Source organism: Podarcis muralis, chromosome 11, assembly GCF_964188315.1.
Source record: "Podarcis muralis chromosome 11, rPodMur119.hap1.1, whole genome shotgun sequence".
NCBI classification, from domain to species: Eukaryota; Metazoa; Chordata; class Lepidosauria; order Squamata; family Lacertidae; genus Podarcis; species Podarcis muralis.
The window spans coordinates 26,923,898-26,949,651 of record NC_135665.1 but is presented as its reverse complement, the minus strand read 5'-3'; positions in this window follow the sequence as shown (position 1 = coordinate 26,949,651).

Here is a 25,754-nt window from a genome sequence, read left to right as displayed (position 1 = left end):
ATGCAGTTTTTTTAAATGCCCTTTCTCCTAATATATGCATTTTTGTACACATTTACTGGACTGAGATCAACGTCACAAAATTCAAAGAGGTGCAAATGTCAAAGAGTAGTTTCAGAATGTGCATTATTTCAGGAATGTGTCATTTAGGTAGATTTGCATTATAAGGCAGAGCAAACTGATTTTCTGCTCTATACCTGCTTCTGAAAGAGATTAGTTTTTGATTGCATGGTTAAAAAAAAAAAGTATTATGTGACATTCTCAACCATTTAAAAGCAAGTTATTTCTGTAATTACAATGGCACGGAAACGGCACCATGATTACAGAAATCGCTGCTGAATATTGCTATGTCCTTTCAGCACAATGCTTTTTTCACCACATGCTGGCATACTCAGAAACTGTCAAGCAGGCCTTTAGTCATTAGGGGGCTATAGGATTAAACCATAATATAATAATAATAATTTAATGCTCCTAAGTGATTAAGTGGAACACGTTTTTAAATAATTGGGCTCTGAAGCCTTGCAACTCTATTCTTAGGTATCTGTGTAGCCTCACCTACATATTTTATGTCTTTCGTTTTCCAAAGCACAATCGACACGTTTCTCAGCTCAGATGACCCAGTAAATAACCTTAGGTTTTCCCTGTGCTCTTGTTAATTATGTTTCATTATTGTTGTCCAGTAAAATCAGTTGCATAAAAACCTTAAACTTTATTTTAATATAATGTGTATTCCTCTAATGCATGGGTTGGCAAACTAAGGCCTGGGGGCCGGATCCAGCCTAATTGCCTTCTAAATTCGGCCCACGGATGGTCCGGGAATCAGCGTGTTTTGAATAGAATGTGTCCTTTTATTTAAAATGCATCTCTGGATTATTTGTGGAGCCTGCCATGTGTTTTTACATGAGCAGAATGTGTGGTTGTATTTAAAATGCATCTCTGGGTTATTTGTGGGGCATAGGAAATCATTCATTATTTCCCCCCCTCCAAAATATAGTCCGGCCCCCTACAAGGTCTGAGGGACAGTGGACTGGCGCCCTGCTGAAAAAGTTTGCTGACCCCTGCTCTAATGCATCAATACATAGAGACAGTGTAAAGGATATTCCCTTTCTAAATAGTAAACTTTGTGTTTTATAGTAGTAAAGTAAAGGTAAAGGTCCAGTCATGGCCGACTCTGGGGTTGCGGCACTCATCTCGCTTTATTGGCTGAGGGAGCTGGTGTACAGCTTCCGGGTCATGTGGCCAGCATGACTAAGCTGCTTCTGGTGAACCAGAGCAGTGCACGGAAACACCGTTTACCTTCCTGCCGGAACGGTACCTATTTATCTACTTGCACTTTGACGTGCTTTCGAACTGCTAGGTTGGCTGAGCAGGGACTGAGCAATGGGAGCTCACCCCGTCACAGGGATTCGAACCGCTGACCTTCTGATCGGCAAGTCCTAGGCTCTGTGGTTTAACCCACAGCGCCACCCGCGTCCCATTTGATAGTAGAGATAATGCACCCCACCAATTAACTGTGTAAAAAATACTGGTTGTATCTGGAGTGGGACTCAGCAAACTGAATGCTCCCATGGAGAGAAGGGGGAAGGTAGGTGTGTGTGTGTGTGTGTGTTTGTCTATTCCCTTTATCTCATCCCAGTCCCCCTAGAACCATAAAAATCTCAAGGGATTTGAGAGGCTCTCTGGGGAGCCAGTGAGGTGTAGTGGTTAGAGTGGCGGAGTAGGACCTGAGAGACTAGACTTCAAATCCCTTTCACTCTGCCATGAACCTCGCTGGGTGACTTTGGCTCAATCACTGCCTTCCAGCCTACATCACAGGGTTGCTGTGAGGATGAAATGAGGAAGGTAGAACCACTTTGAGCTCATTTGAGAAAAAGGTGTGAGATGCAAATGAATAATAAAAAAAACCCCAATCTTCTAATTGTTTGAGGGATGTTTTTTTAATTCCCTCATGGGATTTCTAACGTTTCTTTGGGGGAGATTTCAAATTCCAGGGGGGGACAAATTGTGTGTTTGTGGTGTCAGATGTGGTGTGCTTGACAAAAGCAAAACACCTAGAGCCAGAAAATGCTTGATGTCAGAGACGAGTGGTCAGGAAGTGGTGGGAGTCACCAGCCAGAAAACTCCCAAGAGGCACCAAGGAGATTGGTGGTGGGACACTGAGGAGAGGTCAGAGGGAGAAGAATGGAGCTGGGAGTTGTTGGATGCTGAAGAGGCGATGGGATTTAGTGAGCAAGGAGAGCCTATGACAGGGAGTGGTTCAGACTCAAAGGCTGAAGCAAAGCAGAGGAGGTGGCATGCAAGAGGCTGCAGAAGAATACCAGGAGTATCTCTCTCCTACTGCAACACATTGTCTCCAAGGACACACAGGAGTGGAACAGAAATTACAAGTGCCTGGATAACACCTGAATGACATTAAACATATTTATTATTGAGCTTAGAGTTCTACTGTACAACTATAGAGTACAGTACTGTATGAGAGAAACAATTCAGTATTGCAAGCGGCAAGTTTGCACTCTCACGTTTCAAAAAAGTGGTAATTCTGTGAGGAGCAAAAAGTCCTATTTTTCTCTTGGACACAAAGCTTACATTGAAGGCCAAAGCCACTTGACCCTTAAATGTGGGCATTTGGCCTACCAATTTTTTTAGAGAGAGAAAATGGGTTTGTTTGTTTTATTAGTCCGGTGCGACCTCTGACCTTTATCCAATAGGAATAAACTAAGCTATGTGTACTTTAAACACCTTTAATAGCAATCCCAGCCATTTGTTTCTGACTTATTGTCCATGGCTGAGATCCAAAAGGCCATGTTCCTCACATCACATTCGACCTTAAGTGCTTCAGACTATCTAAGCTGTTAAAAAGAAGTGTTGCAGACTTCACATGAAGACACTGGTTTTTTTAAAGAAATAATCTAGTCTAGTTAAGGTCAAATTCCTTCACATGATCAAGTTAATCGGTTTCTGGATAAGTATTTTCAGAGCACAGTAATTTAAGTTTGTAATCCTGGATAGTGGTGATCCTTATCTGCAGCAGCTAAAGATGTATTCAAATCTGCATGCTTAATAGAGACATCCTCATTAGCCCCTTGTTGTCAAGATGGAGCATGAGGGTCAATCCTGCCCCTATTTGTCTATACAGAACATTACTATTGTGCTGTATAGCTGTGTTGTGTGGAGGAATAGGATACACAATATGGCTGCCAATGTTTATGTCCTGAGACTCTATGTTATTGTTATTATTACTAAACCAGTAATAGATATTATGTGAGTTCATGCATCAATGCAACTACTCATAGATTTGGGTTATAAGATTTCTGGTGCTGGAAGGTTTGCAAGCCCAATTGCTTGCAAATTACAATCTTCTGATTGCTTTGCCATCACTGACATCAAGGTGTCTAGCAGCTGAGCCAAGGGAAAGTTGACTATCTTAACCATTGCTCCTCAGTGCCATGAAGAGAAGCGTCAACTAAAATAATTCATATAACTGTGAAAATATGAAGAATATTAGGCATGCTTCCTTATGAAATTGGTGATCCAGAATGGGAATTCAGAAACTGTGAAGATGATGGTGCACATTCACACTTGCAAATTCCTCACTGAAATGATCCCTTGACTGGAAAATACAGTGCGAAGATTGATCAATAATGCGAGGAAATTTCACCCATGACATGACTATTTTCCCCTTTCCCCTCTGGAACCCTATCTGCATAACCTAGCAATTCTAAAATATAGACGCGCTTTTACTCTCGCAAAATTGAATGTATTGCCCTCAGCTGTACTTGAGGGACGATTCTAACAGATTCCACACACAAAAACCTCTTATGTCCCTGTGGAGATAGCAGTACCAAATCGGTGGCGCATGTACTTCTGGCTTGCACTCTTTATAAAGACTTGAGGAATGAGGTTATCACCCCTCTTTTATTGTCCATTCCGGGTCGCCCAACCACTGTCACAGTGTCCATTCTCTTGGCAGATCGAGATGAGCAGGTGACAGCAAAGGTTGCAAGGTTTTTAGCTTGGGCCATTAGAATAAGATCCACTAATTGAGTATTGATTCAAAACCCTAAAATGTATTTTATATAATTGACTTTTTATTTCTATTCTTTTTATATCGTATTGTTGTTTCAGTGCTATGGCTGATGGCTAATGCAAATAAAGATTCATTCATTCAATCAGTGTGAATTCAGCTTAAGGATACTTTAAACCAGATCTGGAACCAGAATTCCTACCAGATCTGGAAAAATATATCATGACTTTTAAAAAGGCGTAATAAACATACAACTGCATGTGGCATTGCAAAAAGGGTTAACGGGAACATTAGAAGAACCCTGCTGGATCAGACCAAAGACCAATCTAATTCAACATCCTACTCTCACAGTGGCCAACCAGATGCCTGTTGGAAGTCCATAACTTGAGCACATATGCATACATTGAATGATGGACAAAGAGGGGGGAAAATATCTGAGGACAAAATGGTGGATTATGGATGGTAGTCCTCTGTGTTAAATTACCGGTAGTATATGATGAGGAACAGAATTGATGCATATGTTAGCTTTGCCCCTCTCTGTCCCCATCACTCTGCACTAGCTAGAAGGTAATTTTCTGCAATACCCATGCAGGCTCCTCATGCAATAGAGAACTCATTGAACAGGGAGTCTACATGAGCGGAATAGGCTCCCTGCTGCAAACAGTCACTCTCCAGTGCATAGAAAGCCATCAGGATGGAGAACAGGTAGCATGATTGCTCCTGTTCTCCCTCTTCATGTGCTGATTAAACACAGAAGTTGAACATTTGAATAGGGCGAGGGGGATTTCATTGTTTTGTTATTTCTAACAGGTCGAGCTTCATGAAGGTCATGAGATGTGTCTCTACAAATGCTTAAGACTGTGTTCAGAAACCACCAGAAGTTATAAAAAAATGATATGAAGGTCTTGAATCTGTGATGCGTTGGGGAATAAAAAAAAGATACAGAGCAATAATAGGTACATAGATGACTTACATCTTCCACAAACTCCTTTGCTGCATTTACTAGCTGCCACCAACACTGTGGTTACCTTAGTGACTGTACTTCAAATGCGAGTTATGATTTATCCCACTGAGAGCGAAAGTGCATTTTTGAACATCCATACGGCATGAGAGTTTTCCTGCCACTTTCACAAAATAGGGATTGAAGGAAGCTACCTTTTTGCTGAAAACACTAAATGATGGCTCTGAATAAACTAACCTGACCTTTATTAACTGTTTTTTTTGTCGTTGTTCTCATTTTCCTTCCATTTTAACATATCACTTTTACTGGCGAAAAGAAAATGGAAGGGCGAAGGATGGCATGACTTGCGCTCTGCGGAAGGACCGAGAGTTTTGTATCTGATGGGAAATAGTACCTGTATTTGCTCGGAGTGTGTGCTACAGTGAAGAAAGACAATGAAGCATATAAATCGCTGCCCTAGCCTCTCATACTATGCCTACTGCTTAGTCAACTCAGTGGGACACAGATAAGTAAATAAATAAATAAATAACATTCATGGAGAATGTGGCAATGGGCTGGAGCTCAGTGGTGGAGGATCTGCCTGGCACTTAGAAGGTCCCATGTTCAGTCCCTGACAACTCCAGGCAGGACTGGAAGCCTGAAACCCTGGAGAGCCATTGCCAGTCGGTGCAGACAATGGTGTGCTAGATGCACCAAGATCTGATTTGGTATAAGGCAGCCTTCCATGTATTAGTCCCATACAAGTTAGTGGCATTCTACTAGCAGATGAATTGCATGTGCCTTTCGTATTTGACATCTGCCGCCTTTAGGATTTTTAGAAACTAATGCGAGCACCTTGAATTTGGCCCAGAAACAAACTGGCAACCAATGCAGCTGTTTGAAAGCAGGGATTGTATGTGATCCAAATGGAACCCCAGCCGGTATCCTGGACACTGCATTTTAGATCAACCAAAGTTTCCAAGTCTCAGGGCTGTCCCATATAGAGCTCATTGCAGTAATCTAGTCTGGAAGTTACCAGAACATGGAGTACAGTGGCCAAGTCATTTGTGGATGTGGCACCATTGTAGTTGGGACACAGTGGCTTCAAATTTGTCTCCCAAAAAACCATATTGGAATATAGGATTGCTCTGACAAGATCGTTGCTAACTGTAAAACACTTTAATTGCTCAGATTTGCCATAAGAAAAAAATGGGCTTATGCTTGGGATGTGGTTTCTTGGAGAGGTGATCAGCTGCCAACAGGCTCACGGATCGATGCAGGATCCAAATGCACCCTTGATGATTGCAGGAACTAATTGGTCTGAGTATGGGACACCCCTCATATCAGAGAGTGCAGAGCACATTTTTGCTTTTAGAATGCATTAGGTGACTGTATTTGTAAGCTTTAGACAATGCAATGCAAATTAATTGACACATCTGTTTCAGGCTCCTTAGGCAACTAAGCAGATGTGCCCTATACCTATCACACAAGAATTACAGAGCACATCTAGCCCTTTAGACAATTAAAAAACAGCAAACTTACCCCAGCAATACCCCAGTCATTTGACAAATGTGTTTCACTTTCCCAACTTTTAGATTTTCTCCCTCCCTCTTCAGATAAATATAAACCCTCCTTTCCCTTGCTGAATGGAAAGAAGAAGAAAGGCTTTGTAATTTAAATTCCCTGCATGGGGAAATTGACATGGTTCTATATCTTGTCATTTTCCCCATCTAAGCCGTATCTTGTGAGCTTGGTTCTACCCCTATGAGGGATAGAGAGGTGGATCTTATCTTCATTATTGTAGTACTGGGCTTTTTATGTCAACTGCTTTGAACACAGGTTTATTTGTTGGAAATGTAGTATATAAATAAATTGACTATGACTATGGATTGTGAACATTCAACAAAGGCATTTATGATGCATTTTGCGACATTATATGGAAAAGCCTTTGTGTCACAAATCCTGTCCTTGACTAATGTTTCCTGAGTTGAGAGCAGCAGCAGAAGTGGGGTTGGGCATTGAGGAGTGGGGCGTTATGCACCTAATCGGACCCTAGATTCATCTCCGACAACACTGTCGCTTTACAAATGTAAGCAATGGTGGTGAAAGGAAATGAAAAGCCCCAAATGATGCCTCCAACATCCTCCTCCCTTCATACAGCAACAAAGGAAGATAGGGTTCTGACTTAAACCCCATTTCCACAATCCAAATGGAGGGGCTCAGTTGAATAGGAAGCCTGCATATATAGAACATTCTTCCTGTTTCAGACATTATGCTCAAGGCTCTGACTGCAGGGCTGTGGGAGCCACACTTGGTTAAATGTGCAGCCCTCAACTCCTTTCACTACTACTTTTCACATGAATAATGCTTGAATGGGGCTTAAGTCTGGTTGGGTTGAGTTCTTGCCTCCTACCTGAGGTTGTCATCAGAGGGCCTACTGCATTGACCCTTATTTAGTGGTATCAGGTGTGTGACTACTAGAGAGAAGGTCTTCTCAGTGTAGACCTCCAGCTGAGGAATGCTCTTTCCAGAGATACTCAGTTGGTGCCTGCATTGTGTTCTTTCTGGTGCTATGTGAAGGTTTATTTCATTCTTCCAATGCTTTTTTAAGAGGCCTTTGGTGATGTTGAAGTTTTTTAAAAACTGGTAAGTTAAAGTCCAACTTATTTCATGAAAATGTTTCACAGATGATATTTCATAATCCTTAGACCAGTCATATAACATGGACCAGCATTTTATGACCATATATTGCAGGCACCCCCAAACGTGGCCATCCAGATGTTTTGGGACTACAACTCCCACCATCCCTAGCTAACAGGACCAGTGGTCAGGAATGATGGGAACTGTAGTCCCAAATCATCTGGAGGGCCGAGTTTGGGGATGCCTGATATATTGCATATAGGGAATGAGACTTGGGATAATGGCTTCCTAAATGGGTTCAATATTTTTTTAAAAAAATAAATCTATATTTTATTAAGGTGATTTCAGTTAAAAGACATAAAAGTGATACAGAAGAAAAAGGAGGAAAAATGAGAGGGAGAAAAACAACAAAGATACATTAAAAAGTAAAAATATGCAAAAAAGAGAGCGCAATATATGATATTCCCATTCTTGTATAAATTGGTATAGTGTTATTGTCCCAGTGCTTATGTAAATGTTAATAGCCTACTACATTTTGTATAAACTCATTCCAAATGTTATCATATTTATCCATACAGAGTCTCCGCCTATAAGCAGTCCATTCATAAATTGCCAGTGATGTCATATTGTCAGTCAATTGATTGAAGGGTATCACCCCCCCCCCCAGTTCCTCAATATCAATCTCTTGGCCACCATCATTATTTTTGAATGAGTTGTCCAATTGCTCCAATATCTCAGGTATCTCGGAAGCTGAAAGGGCTGACGGCCCAAGCACACTTTTTAGGAGACGTTGTAAATGAAGATATTGCCATTGGGCTGCATCTGATAGATGATATTTTTGTTTTAAAATAGCAAAAGTATAAAATTCATCTTCCTCATCTATCAGTTAGTCCAGCGTCAATGCACCTGTTTCCATCCAATTTTTCCATATCACCAGTCTTTTTTTTCTGGGAGGACGCAGGGGGACGCATACCCCTAAACATTTTGTGAATCTTTGTACTTTGGTCCATTTACTGTATTTATTTTCCCTGATTTGAACTATAAAATGGTGATTTTCTTGAGTCAAAATGAGAGCACCCCTAAACATTTTTAAATAAAAAAAAGTGTATCTTTCTTTCTTTCTTCCCAATTCTTAGTGTGGTGTTTCCCCACAAAGTAAGTTTAGCATGTGAAAATTAAATGGGTTCAAGATTGAGGTGAGATGTGACCCACTATTTTCACTCATATGCTTGACCTCTAACCAATTATATGCTTTCAAGACCATTTTTTCAACAGCTTGGTTCTCATTCTGAAACATCTCCACTGATATACAGCATTGTGGCCCTAGGGATCGGTTGAGCAGCTAATTTGATTCTGTTCCAGTCACACTGGCACTCAATCATAGCACCTTCCCATCCCATTCTGTGCACCTTTTATGTAAAATATGCACTTTCCAAATACAATCGCCAATACAATACACAATTTTATGCATCTTTTACATTAACTAGTTGCTTTTATTGCATTTAATGTATTTTCAGCATGCATGCTCACTTTAGCATGCTGAAAATGCCTTGCAAAATACAAAAAAAAGTGCAGAGTCCAACCAGCAGTTGTATCCCAACCTGCAAACTAGCTTGGGAGCATTCGATCAGGTCGGCCCACTGCAAAAAGCAGACCAAACAAATCCACACACCCCTAATTCCTACATGGCCCTGAGGAAATCAATATCTGTGATACCCTAAGCCATCTAAATCATAGTAATATTTGTATTTCAGTTGGCTTAGTCCTATTCAAGCATGGCAGCATAAGCAGACTTATGGATCTCACTGAATAAAACTGTACAGATCAATTATCATTGCTCTGTATAATGTGATCTACCGTATTTACTTAGCACGGCCTACAACCAAAGGAATGCTTGAGGAATTTTATCTGTAGGCTGGACTAGTGAAGCATTAACAATACTGGGCAATTTTAAGTGATTTTAAAGCTACCTCCCAAAGCTGAATTTCAAAAGTGTGTCGTTCAGCGATAATTTGCCTTTCAGTGACATCTTCTGAAAAGCTATGTTTTCTGGGTAAAATTCCCCAGCAATTATTGTATATATTTATGATAGCATGAGAGTTGCTTCTGTTTTGACAGCATTTTTTTTTTTTAAAAGACCACCATTCTCAGAGATGAAGCTCAGAGTGGTGCACACTCCTTTTGTCAGGCTGCATATATCCTTTATGGTATAGTGAAGGGAAGCTATTCAATAGTCATATTAATTCCTAGACAGCTCCAAGTTTTCTGTGGCCGTAGGAACATGGACAGAGTAAATTACCCTGTTCCAAATCACATCATACTTCAAACATAGCATCCCATCTAAGAAATGAAGCAAATAGGTCCATACATGAACCACAATAGTAGAGTGTATTTTTACTGCTGCTTTGCTAATGTGTGAGAGGGGTTAATATGGTTTTGAACCCCTTTGCCAGAGAGTGAATGCTCCTGCAGCAGAAGCCACAGTTCTGTGTCATCGCATTGGGTTTACAGGACTGCCCAGTGATACATCTGTATGTAGGAGCTTGGGTGAGATCTACAGTATTTTTGTTGTTGTTTAGTCATGTCCGACGCTTTGTGACCCCATGGACCAGAGCATGCCAGGCACTCCCATCTTCCACTGCCTCCCACAGTTTGGTCAGACTCATGTTTGTAGCTTCGAGAACACTGTCCAACCATCTCGTCCTCTGTCGTCCCCTTCTCCTTGTGCCCTCAATCTTTCCCAACATCAGGGTCTTTTCCAGGGAGTCTTCTCTTCTCATGAGGTGGCCAAAGTATTGGAGCCTCAGCTTCAGGATCTGTCCTTCCAGTGAGCACTCAGGTTTGAGCTTCTTGCAGTCCATGGGAAGCAGTATTATACAACCTTAAATAGTCATGACGTCTGAGAACTGTGGTTTGCTAAGGGTGCTGAGATTTGTTAGAAGACCCTTATTCCCCTCAAAGATCTACAATTCCCAGAGTTCCCTATTGAACCACTGTTAAATCAATCTGGGAATCATAGCTGTGTGAGGGGAATAGGAATCTCCTCTCAACACCCTTAACAAATTGCAGTTCCCAGGATCCTTTGTAGGAATCCATGACTCCTTAAAGTGGTTTAGTACTACTTTCAAATATATAGTGCAGATGAGAGGCCTAAGAGCATCAGTATTCTGCAACAGGGATTAGGAATTTTTGGCATTCCAGCAGTTGTTGGCCTGCAGCTCCCATCGTCCTTCAGCATTGGCCATGCTAGCTGGAACTGATGGGTTTAGAGTCCAACAACATTGAGTGGACCACAGGTTCCCTGTTCCTGTATGTATGTATGTATGTATGTATGTATGCATGCATGCATGTATGTAGATCTTGCCTTTGCTCCCAAAGGAGCAATAAACGACAAAACAATATAAACATCTTAAGAGCATCAAAAGCTGATTCCACTACGGATGCAGGAAAAGATTTCAGCTTAAAAGCCTTGTTGGAAGAGGAAGGCCTTCAGTAAGCAACAGAGATAGTGTAAGTCTAATATTCAAGGAGAGGGAATTCCAAAGAGGAAGAGATGCAACACTAAATACCCAACTCTTATATTATATGAATCGGACCTCCTGATAAAATGATATCTGCAGGTGGCCCTCACCTGCAGAGCACGGTGATCAATTTGGTATATAAGGAGTGAAACAATATTTCAGGTATCCTGGTCTCAAGCTGTGTAGGGCTTTATATACCCAAATCAGAACCTTGTATGGTATAACACACCAATTCACAACTCAGTACTTGGATTTGAAATGAAATCAGTGGAATGGAAACAAACGAATCCACTAACTGGGTTGTAAATGAATTATCCATTAGTCTCTCTGATTTTTAATTTTTCATGGACATTTTTAATTGTAGCATTTTTAAACAATTCTATGGGGAGCAAAACAACAGTAAGAACAAAGTTTCTATTTAAAACAAATAGCATCTCATTAGACACACATAGTTTTGGCTTCTTTCTCTCTAACCAATGCTCTCTACTATAAAGAGGGCCACATGTACAAAGAAGGATATTTCTCCACTCTTTCATAGGAGTCAAGTAGAATACCACAGTAATAAAAAGGCAGGATTATAAATGTGTCATAATTTCGTGGAGTGTTACTAAGTAAGAAATCGTCTCTCTTTTTTCAATGCTTGCCCTTTGACACATCATTTCAATGCCACTTATCAAGTATTTGCTACGATGCCCAATACTGGGGTCACTGCATTGCATCTCTAGATAGATTTTGGACTCCTATAACCCTGGTAGGGCCCACTTCTCTAGACACTCTTTTAAAAGGAAGATTAGCCTGAATCAGGAGGCTACAATCTTTGTTTTTGTCAATGCTCCAAAAAGTTCTGGAGTACTTCGTTGAAAAAATCATGGTCATCACAACATACACACACACAACACATGATACCTACTCACATCCTTCCTAATAGATGCAACAACAATGAAGGACCCCACCCAAATGCTAATCCAGAGACTATCTACAATGAAATGTAATATTTTATTGATAAATGCTTCATTGAACCTAAATTTCCATTTCCATCTGATAAACTACAACCCATGCAGAAAACTAGCACTTATTAATAAGGTAAAGGTAAAGGTACCCCTGCCCGTACAGGCTAGTCTTGCCAGACTCTAGGGTTGTGCGCTCATCTCACTCTATAGGCCGGGAGCCAGTGCTGTCCGCAGACACTTCCGGGTCACGTGGCCAGCGTGACATCGCTGCTCTGGCAAGCCAGCGCAGCACACGGAACACCGTTTACCTTCCCGCTAGTAAGCGGTCCCTATTTATCTACTTGCACCCGAAGGTGCTTTCGAACTGCTAGGTTGGCAGGCGCTGGGACCGAACGACAGGAGCGCACCCCGCCGCAGGGATTCGAACCGCCGACCTTTCGATCGGCAAGTCCTAGGTGCTGAGGCTTTAACCCACAGCGCCACCTGCGTCCCTAGCACTTATTAATACTAATTACTAATTATATTAATGGTTTTGATGATGTTTTTCAGTAGTACGTATAGGGAAACAACATTGATGTTCATAGCTCCTAGACCAGAGGGCATAATAATTTGCTCAATATGTTAGATTTTCAGAAGCCACTGCAGAAATGTAAGTCGGATGTGTATACCTGTCACAATATTTTTTTAAAAAAGCTCAGAAAAATAAATTAATACAGTGTAAGAATGCAAAGAGGCCTCGGAATCTGACATTATAGCCTGGCGGCATTCAGCATTCCAGTGCCAAGGACACAATGTTGAAATCTGACAGTACGGTAGTTAATAATATATTTATAGGATTCTGTACTTTAATAAAAGTCTCAGGACATCAAATCCTTTAAGCAAGCTAGAAGTAGCTCAAGGACAGGGTTCATAGGCAACTCAGATCCCTTCTGATACATATATGGCATTTTCTGTAGGTTATTCTTTCCCCTGCTCAGTTTCCTTAGGACAATACCAGAGGATGCTGTGCCTAGTGGCTTAACAGCTCAATGCATCCAAGTGATGAAGAGGCCAACTCTGACACTTTTTTGGTAACATGTCAAACTAATTTGTAAGGATAACTATTTTCATTATAATCTAGCTGTCTATTTGGGAGATGAGGATCAGATCAGCTTGCCTTGAAATTCACAAATACTGTTTATTTCAAGCATTTATTGTAGTCAAGCATATAGACTACTAAACTAACAAAGTCAGAGGCCATAGATGAAACGTCATTTGACTTTGTCAATTCTGCTAAAGACTACTGCAAGTCTAGAGCTTCCAGTACCTAATGTTTGTTTGTAATGAATAAGCAACAGCATCTGAGACTTCTGCTGTTTTCTAATAGCAAACTTGCCAACAGACTTGAGTTTTCAACCTATGATTTAGCAGCAGCAATATATATTATGTGATGGCACTTTAAATGGTACAGTTCTGAAAGATTAGCAGTGAATTATGACACAGCTTGCACATTAAATAGCAGGTTGTGCAGCAAATGTTACAGACAATTTGCAACCTGCAATATTAATATCTTAATGCTTTGGAGGATACATTAATTACAGTCGCTTGAAGAATGCAATAATTAGGCTGTTTTACAGTAACCACGAAGGTCAGTTTATACAAGAGATCATTCACCTGCTACAAAGCTTCCACAGCACATTAAGGAATCCTCACACTATGTTCCCTGTTCAAAGTGGTATTGTTGTGAAGAGAAGAAAGCAACAGGGACCATAGTCCTGTGGCAGAATGATGTTCTGTTGCTGAACAGTCAGGATTACCTGGCATAGCATTTTATCAGGTGATAAATATGAAGACATGAATACAAATCGAGTTGCCCGGTGGCTATAAAGTCAGCCCTGTATGCCCAAGAGCTACTGTGCTAACAGCATTACTGGAAGGCATCCAGAGATGGATGGAATGTTGTTAGCAAGCTGCAAGGTGCCTCCCCCCCCCCCCCGCCCTGGAACTATTAAAAGGTTGGTTATGCATCCAAACAGCAGAAAGGGATCAAGTTAACATACCAGCTGTATTGACATTCTTGTTAATGGCCAGAGACAAACTAGGAAGTGTAAAAGAATGAGAGCCAGGAGTGAAGGAAAAGGCCAATCCATGATTTAACGATGGAAAGACAAAAACAATAAAGGAGACATATTTGTCTTCACCTCCTTAAATTTTATGGCTACAGGAGACTAAGGAGTCCAAAAACTTTTTAGTGGCCATTTCCCTTGTTTAAGGTTGTGCCTTGAGAAGGGGAGTGTGTACAGTGGTTGAGTCACCATCAAGCATGGATCCAGGATTGGGGAACACAATAAATGTGGATAGTTGTGTTTGGTTTTTGTTTTTTTTTACCTTTCCACTTTAGAAATACTGTGGTACCTCAGGTTATAGATGCTTCAGGTTACAGATGCTTCAGGTTACAGACTCCGCTAACCCAGAAATAGTACCTCAGGTTAAGAACTTTGCTTCAGGATGAGAACAGAAATCGTGCGGCAGCGACGCGGCGGCAGTGGGAGGCCCCCATTAGCTAAAGTGGTGCTTCAGGTTAAGAACAGTTGCAGGTTAAGAACGGACCTCCAGAACGAGTTACGTTCTTAACCCGAGGTACCACTGTAGTGAAATTGTTCCATTTGGTCATATAACCGCTGGACAGTGGATTTTTCTCAGGTGCTTCCTCCTCTGAGGGCTGCTTTGTACACCACGTGGAAGAAATATACTACCAGCTGTGTGCCTCTTACACAGAACTGGGTTAGGATGAAGCACTTGTCTGAATGTGCAGCCGGCGCCAAATACATGACGCAGTGTGTTGTATAAAACAACTAGGGCAGAGCAATCCTATGGGAGGGAGAGGTTGAAACGGAAGCAGAAAGGAACCGTTTTCCTTTGCCGTGTCAGGTTTAATTTGGCTTCTAACAACCACTTTTTATTCTAAAACCAAACCAAACACCCCTTTATCATCCCCATTCCTTTTGGGAAAGAAATGAACTAAGGCCACATTCACACCATAGATTTAAAGCACTATGACACCACTTTTAAAAAGGCATGGCTTCCCCCAAAGAATTTTGGGAGCTATAGAGGTGCGAAGAGTTGTTTGGACACTCTTGCTCCTCTCACAGAGCTAACAATTTGTAGAGGGACAAAGCCTTCTCCCTCTTGCTATACAATAGCAGTTCCATCCTTTCCTAGGCCTCATCTACACTATACATTTAAAGCAGTAGCATACCACTTTAAATACCCATGGCTTCCCCCAAAGAACTTTGAGAATTGTAGTTTGTTAAGGGTACTTACCAAAGTACTCCAGTACTTTGGCCACCTCATGAGAAGAGAAGACTCCCTGGAGAAGACACTGATGCTGGGAAAGATGGAGGGCACAAGGAGAAGGGGGCAACAGAGGACGAGATGGTTGGATACTGTTTTCGAGGTTACCAGCATGAGTTTGACCAAACTGCGGGAGGTAGTGGAGGACAGAGGTGCCTGGCGTGCTCTGGTCCATGGGGTCACGAAGAGTCGGACACGACTAAACGACTAAACAACAACAACAACAAGGGTACTTACAGATTTCAACTTATTGGTGACTGCATTGTGTTTAGTTGGAATGTGTGTTTTTCCAACTCTTTCCCCCCCCCCCCCCATTGCTAGTATTTGTAGTGATGGTGACAGCTGTTGCCATTTACTAATAAAAGCCAAACTCCTAAGCCTATCAGTGCTGCATCTTTTCTTTAATAAAGGACAGAGTGGCACCTGATCAATAGGACAATTGAGTAACTGCCCATCTCTATGCATAAAGGCTTTATAATTTGGCCTGAGGCACCTATTCTCTATTAAAATAGAAACAACAACCAGGATTCTTCTCTAATTGCGGCAAGTGGGTCAAGCACCTCATTGAGCTCTTATTGTTGGTCTACATAAAACTTTGCTCAGACAAAACCACTGGTTTTTAAAAATGGTTTAAAAAATACTTATATAATGGACAACCAAGGAACATTATATTCATTACTTTTTCATTTTGTGTGACAGTTATCTGATAAGTGTGGAATTCTTGCAATCAACTTGGAATGAACAGTTCCGGAACTTTACAGTTATAAACTCATAGAAATTCATCAGCATTTTCGTACAAATTTCCCTGTGACAGTTATATGCATTTTGCATGCAATTTTGTCTAATATACACATTTTTTGCAAAACAACTTCCCCAAATATAATGGATTTTTGTATCTTCTTTGCACTGGTATATGCATGTTGATGCACACTGTACCCGAATAGATGCATTTTGTATAATAATATAATAATAATAATAATAATAATAATAATAATAATAATAATAATAATAAATTATACCCCGCCCATCTGGCTGAGTTTCCCTTTAGTTTGCTGGGAAACCAAATTGCAAAATTGAAAGAAGTGTGAATTTTGAACGATTGTTGTGTTTCGGTTCACATATTCTTTTAAAAAGTGTGAATTATGGTAGCCTTGCGTTTAAAAGGGAACTAAGTTGAATTTCTCTCCCATCCCATTCCTAGACAGCCATAAGACCTTTAATAAAGATTATAATGGAAACTGCTTTCTTAAAATAGTTCACAGGTAGGATTAATAACGTAGGTCACATCAACATCTCAGCTTCCTCTGTGTTCCTAGCAGATCCCCTAAAATAGTATAATTGGATAGAGATAATAAAATATAGTTAAAGCCATGTTTTTCCCAGTAGTGATGTATGGAAGTGAGAGCTGGACCATAAAGAAGGCTGATCGCCGAAGAATCGATGCTTTTGAATTATGGTGCTGGAGGAGACTCTTGAGAGTCCCATGGACTGCAAGAAGATCAAACCTCTCCATTCTGAAGGAAATCAGTCCTGAGTTCTCACTGGAAGGAGAGATCCTGAAGCTGAGGCTCCAATACTTTGGCCACCTCATGAGAAGAGAAGACTCCCTGGAAAAGACCCTGATGTTGGGAAAGATTGAGAGCACAAGGAGAAAGGGATGACAGAGGACGATATGGTTGGACAGTGTTTTCGAAGCTACCAGCATGAGTCTGACCAAACTGCAGGAGGCATTGGAAGACAGGAGTGCCTGGCGTGCTCTGGTCCATGGGGTCATGAAGAGTCGGACACCTCTAAATGACTAAACAACAAACAACAACAAATAAAATTAAACTCTGGCTCCATGGTTGGGGGGCTGTTTATTGTTGCTCAGACATGGTTGGGCAAGGAATTAACAACAGCTGGAGCCTTCTTAATGCATGGCATGCAACATACTAGTTCGATCCACAACCAGCTTTGCTGTAAACTAGGCCCAAGCCCAGTAATGCCCAATTCATGTCACGAGTTCTGGTTATTAGCTGTTTTCTTCAAACATTTTTCACAATCTGTGTACCGGGAATTACATCTATACCAAATTTCAGCTTTCTATCTGTTGCAAAAGTACTGAACAATCCTAATACCCCCATAATTTTGTGGTCCAGGGTGGCCCTATATAATTAATGAAACAATGCGCTTGCCAGGAGAACATGATTTCAAGAAGCCTCCAAAATCCACACTTATTTTCTCAAGATGAAATCACCTTGTACTTTTAGGCCTTCCTTAAAGCAGAACAATTTGTCATTGAGCTACAAACAAAAATGAGTCTCTTGCTTTGTCTTCACTTTTATTTTATTTTTAACTATACCAATTTCTTCAGCTGTTCCTATCCTCCAGGCATGTAGGTTTTATCATTTCCAAATGAATGATAAAGTATAATAGTATTGTCCACTGGCATGGGATTTTTAAAAATTTGTTTTCCTTAGAATGGATCGTCATTCTTGAATTCTTAAGCACCCAATAGAAAACAGTTACAATTCTCATATGTACCCACTCTTCAAGCGAAATATTCCCTATGCCCTAGAGACAATTGATTTTGTAAATCCACATCTTCTTTATCAAAAACAGGCTCTTCTGAAGCTTTTTCAGATCTTGTTTGGAGTTATATTAGCATTTTGTGAGCTTTTCTTTGACAGAAGGTTAGGTTGGCATTAGCATAGTTCTGAAACTGTGCAAATAATTATTTCGTGCTCAGCTGAAGCAATGAATATGCAGCAGTCAATTACTGTAATCTTTATTTATCCTCAATCTCTGGAGAGGTGTGATGTGACCAGGGTGAGCCTGAATGACAAGTCAATAAGGAATGAACTTGATACTTTTATAGCCTGATCCACAACCCAGTTAAGCCAAAGTACTTGGATTTAAATCAGTTTAGTCCCATTAAAGCCAGTCAAACTAAATCACCTTTACTCCAAGAATTTTGTCGTCCATACGGTGCATGTAAAACAGGGCTGTCTTTTGTGAGGCTTGGGTGCCTTTCAAAAGAGGCTTAAGACACTGTTCATAATGCTGTACGTCACCAACTTTAGGCCTTGTCATCTTTGAACACTAAATGAACCTTTACCAAACCTATTCTGCTATATAAATTTGCTTTTAATCCCCATCCAGGTTACTGCAGTTATGCTTGTTATTAAAATGTAACCAAGTATTGTTCTGCTGTCAGCTACAACAAAGATTTGTTACTCTTTTAAAAATTCTTGGCTGTATTATGGAAGCTATAAAAAGGCTAATAGGAAAGCAATAACTGGAATACATCTTGTACAGGACACATTGCTATTTCCTAGCATAATTCACTTTACAAAGTAACATTAGAAAAATGATAAAACATTGAAACTTCTATAATAGTCTCAGGGCTTTCCTTGCTAGGTATAACCAGCCATTTGAAACCAATAAGTCTGATGACATTGTGGATTCTTTGATATTCAGTGCATTTCATATACAATAAACATGTAGCTCTTCTTGGTTATCATTAAGATGTCCTTTGCAGCAATGGCTGTTCAAGTTTTTGTGAAACTAACATGTCAGTGGGCTGGATATAAACAGTGTCTGGATGCAGCGTAAAGGAGAGGTTATTGGGTTGTCTTTGTTTTTAATTTTATGATGTATTTTGTGTGTGTTTTTATATTGTAATTTTATGTTCCGAACCACTGTGAGATCTACACGTATAGCGTGGTGTACTACTACTACTACTACTACTACTACTACTACTACTAATGCACACTTAAGTGCTTGGGGAAAATGAGCCCAGGTGAACATTGGGTTTGAGTAGCCCTGCTACCATTATCTAATTCAAAGGAAGAATACCTCTCTTTCCCCAGCCTCACAAGAATCAACACCTGCAAAATAAAGTGAGTTTTCTTTAATAGCCAGACAGCTCCTTTGAGGAGGCAGGACTTAATACACTAGAGATTCAGTCAACATACCGTATTGGCCCGCATATAAGCTGCACCCGCAAATAAGCCGCACCTTTAAACTTCAAAGGGGGGGGGGGAGACAATACCCGAATATAAGCCCTTCCCTTAAAATTCCACAGGCACTCACACCCGTAGATGGCACAAGTAGAAGAAAACTCTACGGGTACTAGAGAGGATCCGCAAGTGGGCTAAACACCAGTTCGTAGCACCGTAAATGCAAATTAAAAAATCAATACTGCACTGTAAAATATGGCGGAAGCAATGAATGATATTAGAATTAATTGCACAACAGTCTCAAGCTTGCAAATCAGCAATAAAACATTTTTTTTGTTCTGTTTTACTGTATGTCTGTTTCAGCAGCGATATCGTAAAAGCCAATTTTTGTAAGGTCGCGAATTTAAACCGCAATTTTCACTGTCGGAATTTGGGGGGAAAGTGTGGCTTATATTCAGGCCAATACGGTATATAAGACTTCAGTTGGATCTAGGCCCCTTCAGAGACAAGGGCTTGTGTAGCTGCCTCAGGAGATCTCAGAGAGCCCTCGAAGTCCTGAAGGTGCTGGTGATTTATGATGGGGAGTCTTTGAATTCCTGACATAGACTATTGGTTTGGCTGTTTGATGGGGCACTCTCAGACTTACCCTGTGAGCCATAAGATCCCAAAGACAGGACACTATGCTCCACCAACCCTTTTCCCACTTCCATTCAATATGAGCTGCATCTCCAGGCTGATATACTGTAGGACAGTTGTGCTTTATAGCGGGGGAAGATTCCCCACCCTTGTTTTAACATTATCTTCAGCAGTGTTGAACCCACTAACAGAATAATGTTGTTGTTGTTGTTTAGTCCTTTAGTCGTGTCCGACTCTTTGTGACCCCATAGACCAGAGCACGCCAGGCACTTCTGTCCTCCACTGCCTCCTGCAGTTTGGTCAAACTCATGCTGGTAGCTTCAAGAACACTATCCAACCATCTCGTCCTCTGTCGTCCCCTTCTCCTTGTGCCCTCCATCTTTCCCAACATCAGAGTCTTTTCCAGGGAATCTTCTTTTCTCATGAGGTGGCCAAAGTATTGGAGCCTCAGCTTCAGAATCTGTCCTTCCAGTGAGAATTCAGGGCTGATTTCCTTAAGAATGGATAGGTTTGATCTTCTTGCAGTCCATGAGACTCTCAGGAGTCTCCTCCAGCACCATAATTCAAAAAGAATAATGTTAGTCCCTGTGAAAAACAATTGGTCTTTCTCAGTAATGTGCTTGTTAGGACTCTCGCCCATATTTTCTAAGAAATACATATTGCACCTTAATTGCTAGCAAAACTACTTGACAGTTCCTGCATTACGCATCACCTTAATACAAGAAAATGTCAAGTTTTAATTTTGCGTGCTGCATATTGGCTACCGGAATGATTGCTAAATGTGTTTTTGAAACATTAATTGAAAGAGGTTTTCCACAGGCTAATAAAATCCTTTTCACATGATTGCAAGAGTTTGGATTCATTACTGAAAACGAATAATGTAATACAGTGACAGATGAGGGCTGGGAGCCAAGGTTGATCTTTGCAAAATGCGTTATGAAAGTTAACCACAGCTAGATGTCCAAAGAGTGAGAAAGGAATGGGCATGTGTTACAAAGCAGGACAGCTAGACTTGGTGGTGTGTGAGAGCCCTAAGTGGAAATGAGTCACAGAACTTCAAAAAGAACAAACCTTAATGGCATTCTTCGAATGATACCACCTCTCTTTAACTTGGCATCTTGCTTTATGTAACCTGCTGCTGGTGGAAGATGGAGGAGGAGACATAATAAATGGAGCTTTTATGGAACAAAAATTGCCTCTTAGTATCTTACTTAATGCACCGGGATAGAGCCAACTGCTATTAACAACATTTGCAGGATATGTGTCTCAGTGACCATAAATTATACACTTTGCAATCTTTCCCTCCTCCATCTAACATATTTTGAAATGTAAGTTACAGTATATATTGTCATTCTGTAGGTGCATGCCATAAAAACACTGTGTGTGTGTGTGTGTGTGTGTGTGTGTGTGAAAAAGTGATCATGTAACAATAAAATACAGGGAAACAGGCAAATTATCCATATATAAAAGCAATCACTGTTAATGCACTGAGATTTATCAGTTTAACCAAATGTTCTTGAGGGTACATATTTTCAGTGCAGTCCTTGGAGATTTCCTTGCACAAAGCATGTTAACTGCATTGTGTGGCAAAATTCCTTGTGTGCGTTGCTGAGAAATGACTCCTTCTGGATTATATCTTTCAAATGATTGCAGTTTCATTTATCCTTTAAAATAGCACATGAATCAATATCACACACACACCCTTTCCAAATCACTGATCTTTCTTCTCTCTGCCATTCCAAATACTATTGACAGGAGGGTGATATTTCCAGGACATCTGCACTAACATCAACTCATTCAAAATAACCACGCATTGAAAAAAATTAAAAGACCATAATGAGACACCTAAATTGTTCCATTTGCTCCATTTTCCTTTAATTAGTCTTATGATGCTCATTTGTTTGCATCTGGTAAGCTTGGTGACATTCTGAACTTGAACAGAAAGGGGTTTTCCAATTGATTGCATTTGTTACTACATGATAGGATATATAATCTAACTATTGCTTATTCTACTTGATTTTATAACACTGAGGCATCTCTGCTATGGATTAGGATTGAGGTGGCTAACCTGTAGCTATCTAGATACTGGTAGACTACAACTTCCATTACGGCCATTATGTTGGATTAGGCCCTATCTGCACTTTACATTTAAAGCACTATGATATCACTTTAAACAGTTGTGGCTTTTCATAAAAAATCATGGGAGCTGTGGTTTGTTAAGGATGCTGAGAGCCAGCATGGTGTAGTGGTTAAGAGCAGTGGACTCGTAATCTGGTGAACCGGGTTCGCTTCCCTGCTCCTCCACATGCAGCTGCTGGGTGACCTTGGGCTAGTCACACTTCTCTGAAGTCTCTCAGCCTCACTCACCTCACAGAATATTTGTTGTGGGGGAGGAAGGGAAAGGAGAATGTTAGCCGCTTTGAGACTCCTTCGGGTAGTGATAAAGCGGGATATCAAATGCAAATTCCTCCTCCTCTTCTTCTTCTTCTTCTTCTTCTTCTTCTTCTTCTTCTTCTTGACAGTGACACACAAGTTCCCTGCAGAGACTTAGGGAAAGGAGAATGTTAGCCACTTTGAGACTCCTTGGGGTAGTGATAAAGTGGGATATCAAATCCAAGCTACTATTCTTCTTCTTCTTCTTCTTCTTCTTCTTCTTCTTCTTCTTCTTCTTCTTCTTCAAGAACCCTATTCCCTCACAGAACTACAATCCCCATAGTTCCCTGGGAAGAAGGATTGGTTGTTAAACCACTCTGGAAATTATAGATCTCCAAAGGAAATAGGGGTCTACTAACAATTGCCAGCCAATTTGACAAACCACAGTTCCCAGAATTCTTTTTGGGGACACCACAGCACTTTAAAGTGGTTTAACAGCTCAGCTAGCAGAGCATGAGACTCTTAATCTCAGGGTTGTGAGTTCGAGCCCCACGTTGGGCAAAGAAGATTCCTGCATCGCAGAGGGTTGGACGAGATGACCTCTTTGGTCCCTTCCAACTCGACAATTCTATGATTCTAAATGTATAGTGCAGATGGGACCTTAGTTTGACCTTGAAGAGCTGTTCTTAAGAGCTCAAAAACAGAGCATGATTCAGAACATTCTAGGAGCTATATTCTTTTGAGAGCCTAGCATGTGCATTTCTAAAAGCAGCTATGTGTTCATTTAATACCATGTTAGGCAAACTACTGCTGCTTCATCTCTGTCTCCATCCATCCCTGATGGATACTATAACCAATTAGGGCTGGATAACTTCTCAGAGACCACTTTTCAGCTTCTTCTCTTTTTTTGACAGATTTTTTTCCCCTGCTTTGGTTTGAGAGATTATATTCCTTCTTCTTTTTTTTAGTAAGCAGACTGAGGCTCCAAATCACCCCCGGTTTTCTTTGAAGAGCCCTATTGTATTTCTCTCTCTCTCTCTCTCTCTCTCTCTCTCTCTCTCTCTCTCTCTCTCTTTCCTTCTGCCCCCCTCCTTCCAACTCCACAGAGTCCCTCCGATATTATTCATAACTTGTTTTTTATTACATGGAGGGTGGTTTATATTGTAGCAGTGCCCAGTAGTACTGATATATTTAGTGCTGTGTCAGTATTTCCATTATAACCCCCTATTTTCATGGGTTTATGACTTAGCTGTAAAATTTTACTCTAGGTTTAAAGTTGGAAGACAAGGTTTCAGCCTTGAAGCATTTTTAACAAGGTTTTTTTTTTAAAGTAAAAGAGGAACCCACACACATATTCATTTAGTAATTTTTAAGCTAGAGAAAAATGAAAAAATACAGAAAAGTAGAAGCTCGCTGTATATCACTTTTTAACCTTCCTCCTTAAAAAAACCCCAGCTTTGCTCCATTTGTACCACCTGTATGCATAGTTTGGTTTGTCTAAAATTATTTACAGTATGGTGTATGTGGTTTAAAGGTATGTGTGCATACTGTGAGCCCATCTATGCAATAAATATTATAGGCCTGTGCCAATTTTAAAAGATTAGGTCATATTATTTTGACCATTCCATTTGATATATGATTGCCTTCCTCGGGAGAACCTACAGCCAGCAATCAAAAACCTCTGGAAAGCCTCAAACAAAACACCCACCATTTTGTAAAAACCACCGTACAAAAAGCCCTGTTTCCTCCTTTTTTCAACATATCTCCCCAAGTATAACATTTTGCCAAAAACATTAAGCTGATGTGAGGCCTGATATACCATGATCCAAATGAACTAGCACTGGAAGCTTTGTACAAGTGGGAAAGGCATTCTTCTGTAAAACAAAAAACCACTACCTTGAGTTATTGCTTTCATCACAGCATTGGAGCTGACTGAGGTAATTTCAAGTCGCTTCCAAAAGTTGCCACGTTTTCCCTTCCTTTGAATACTTGGACTATAATAGGGATGTCCCATTCTGTAATGATATTTTTACTATTTGTACCCCACACATCTTACTGGGTTGCCCTAGCCACCCGGGGCAGCTTCCAACATATATAAAAACATAATAAAACATTAAACATTTTTTAAAAAAACTTCACTATACAGGATTGCCTTCAGGCGGCTCAGGGGTCAGATAACTCCATACCCTGCAACATTTCTCCAATGAAAATAGCGACATCCTAAGGAAAACTGGGACATTCTGGGATCAAATCAGTATCTGGGATGGCTTCTCTGAACCTGGGACGTCCCTGGAAAATATGGACACTTGGAGTGTCTGAGTTGCGTGTTGAGTTCCGCAGTGCCACCCCCCAAAAATTCACACAGCACACGTTCATTTTTGTTTTAGGTTTTTGGCATAATTTTGGCCACAACTTTATTAATATACAGCAAATGTGAGTGGTTGCTTAGGCATTGGTTATGACTATCTGTCCTTGCCCCCGAGGACAGAGCTGAAACTTCCGGGCACCACCGGAAGCCAGCGTGGGAAACAATTGTTGGGGAGAAATGAGGCTGGGAATTCAGTCCAACACCTCTCACCCTCATGTTCCGGTGGGGCTTGCACGGCCCAAGCCCGGCACCACGGACAAGGACGAAAGAATGGCAAGCCCCTGGATTCCTTTAACGGAATTCCCATTCGCATCATTTGGAGGGATAGGCACCTTACCCCTCCAAGCACCAATTTAACCAATGCCTAACCGCCAACCTTACAAGTTGTGACGATTTGCTAAGCAGTAGGCAAAACCCAAAGGCACACACTAATCAGCCACATGGGAAAATTCCTACTGGGCCCCCGCACCAATGCGAACGACCCCATGACAGGCAGAGCAAGGTCAAATGAACCCAAGAACCACCCTATAAAAGGGAGGGGGGGGCGGGTGATCCGATGCAAAACGGCCAAGAGGACGTCCCCTAGTCCTACTCCTCAATTTATAGCCTCTGACTCCTCCTCTAAAATTAGCAACACTAAAAATCCCCAGCAACCCAATTTTAACCCCCTACCAGCTTGGTTCTCCAAATTTTGCCTAATCATGATGGTGGCCTGCTCCCCAACCGCAACACGTGCTCTCTGCTAGTGAGAACACGCTCTATGAACAAAGGATTCTGGGTTTTCATAAGTCATGACTGTAGGTTTCCCTCTCTTCTTCAAGCTGCAATTGTTGAATGTAAGAGGTCTTTGGAGCCATTTTTTCACCTTTCATCAATCTATTCCTTTATTTGCTTAAGAACATAAGCTACTACAACACAAAAGCAAAATAAGTAAACATAACAAATAACACATATAAAAGAATATTAAAGATTTTACCACAGGCATGAATGAGAGACAAGGGATTGGGTGAGGGGGCAAATTCCAGGCTACA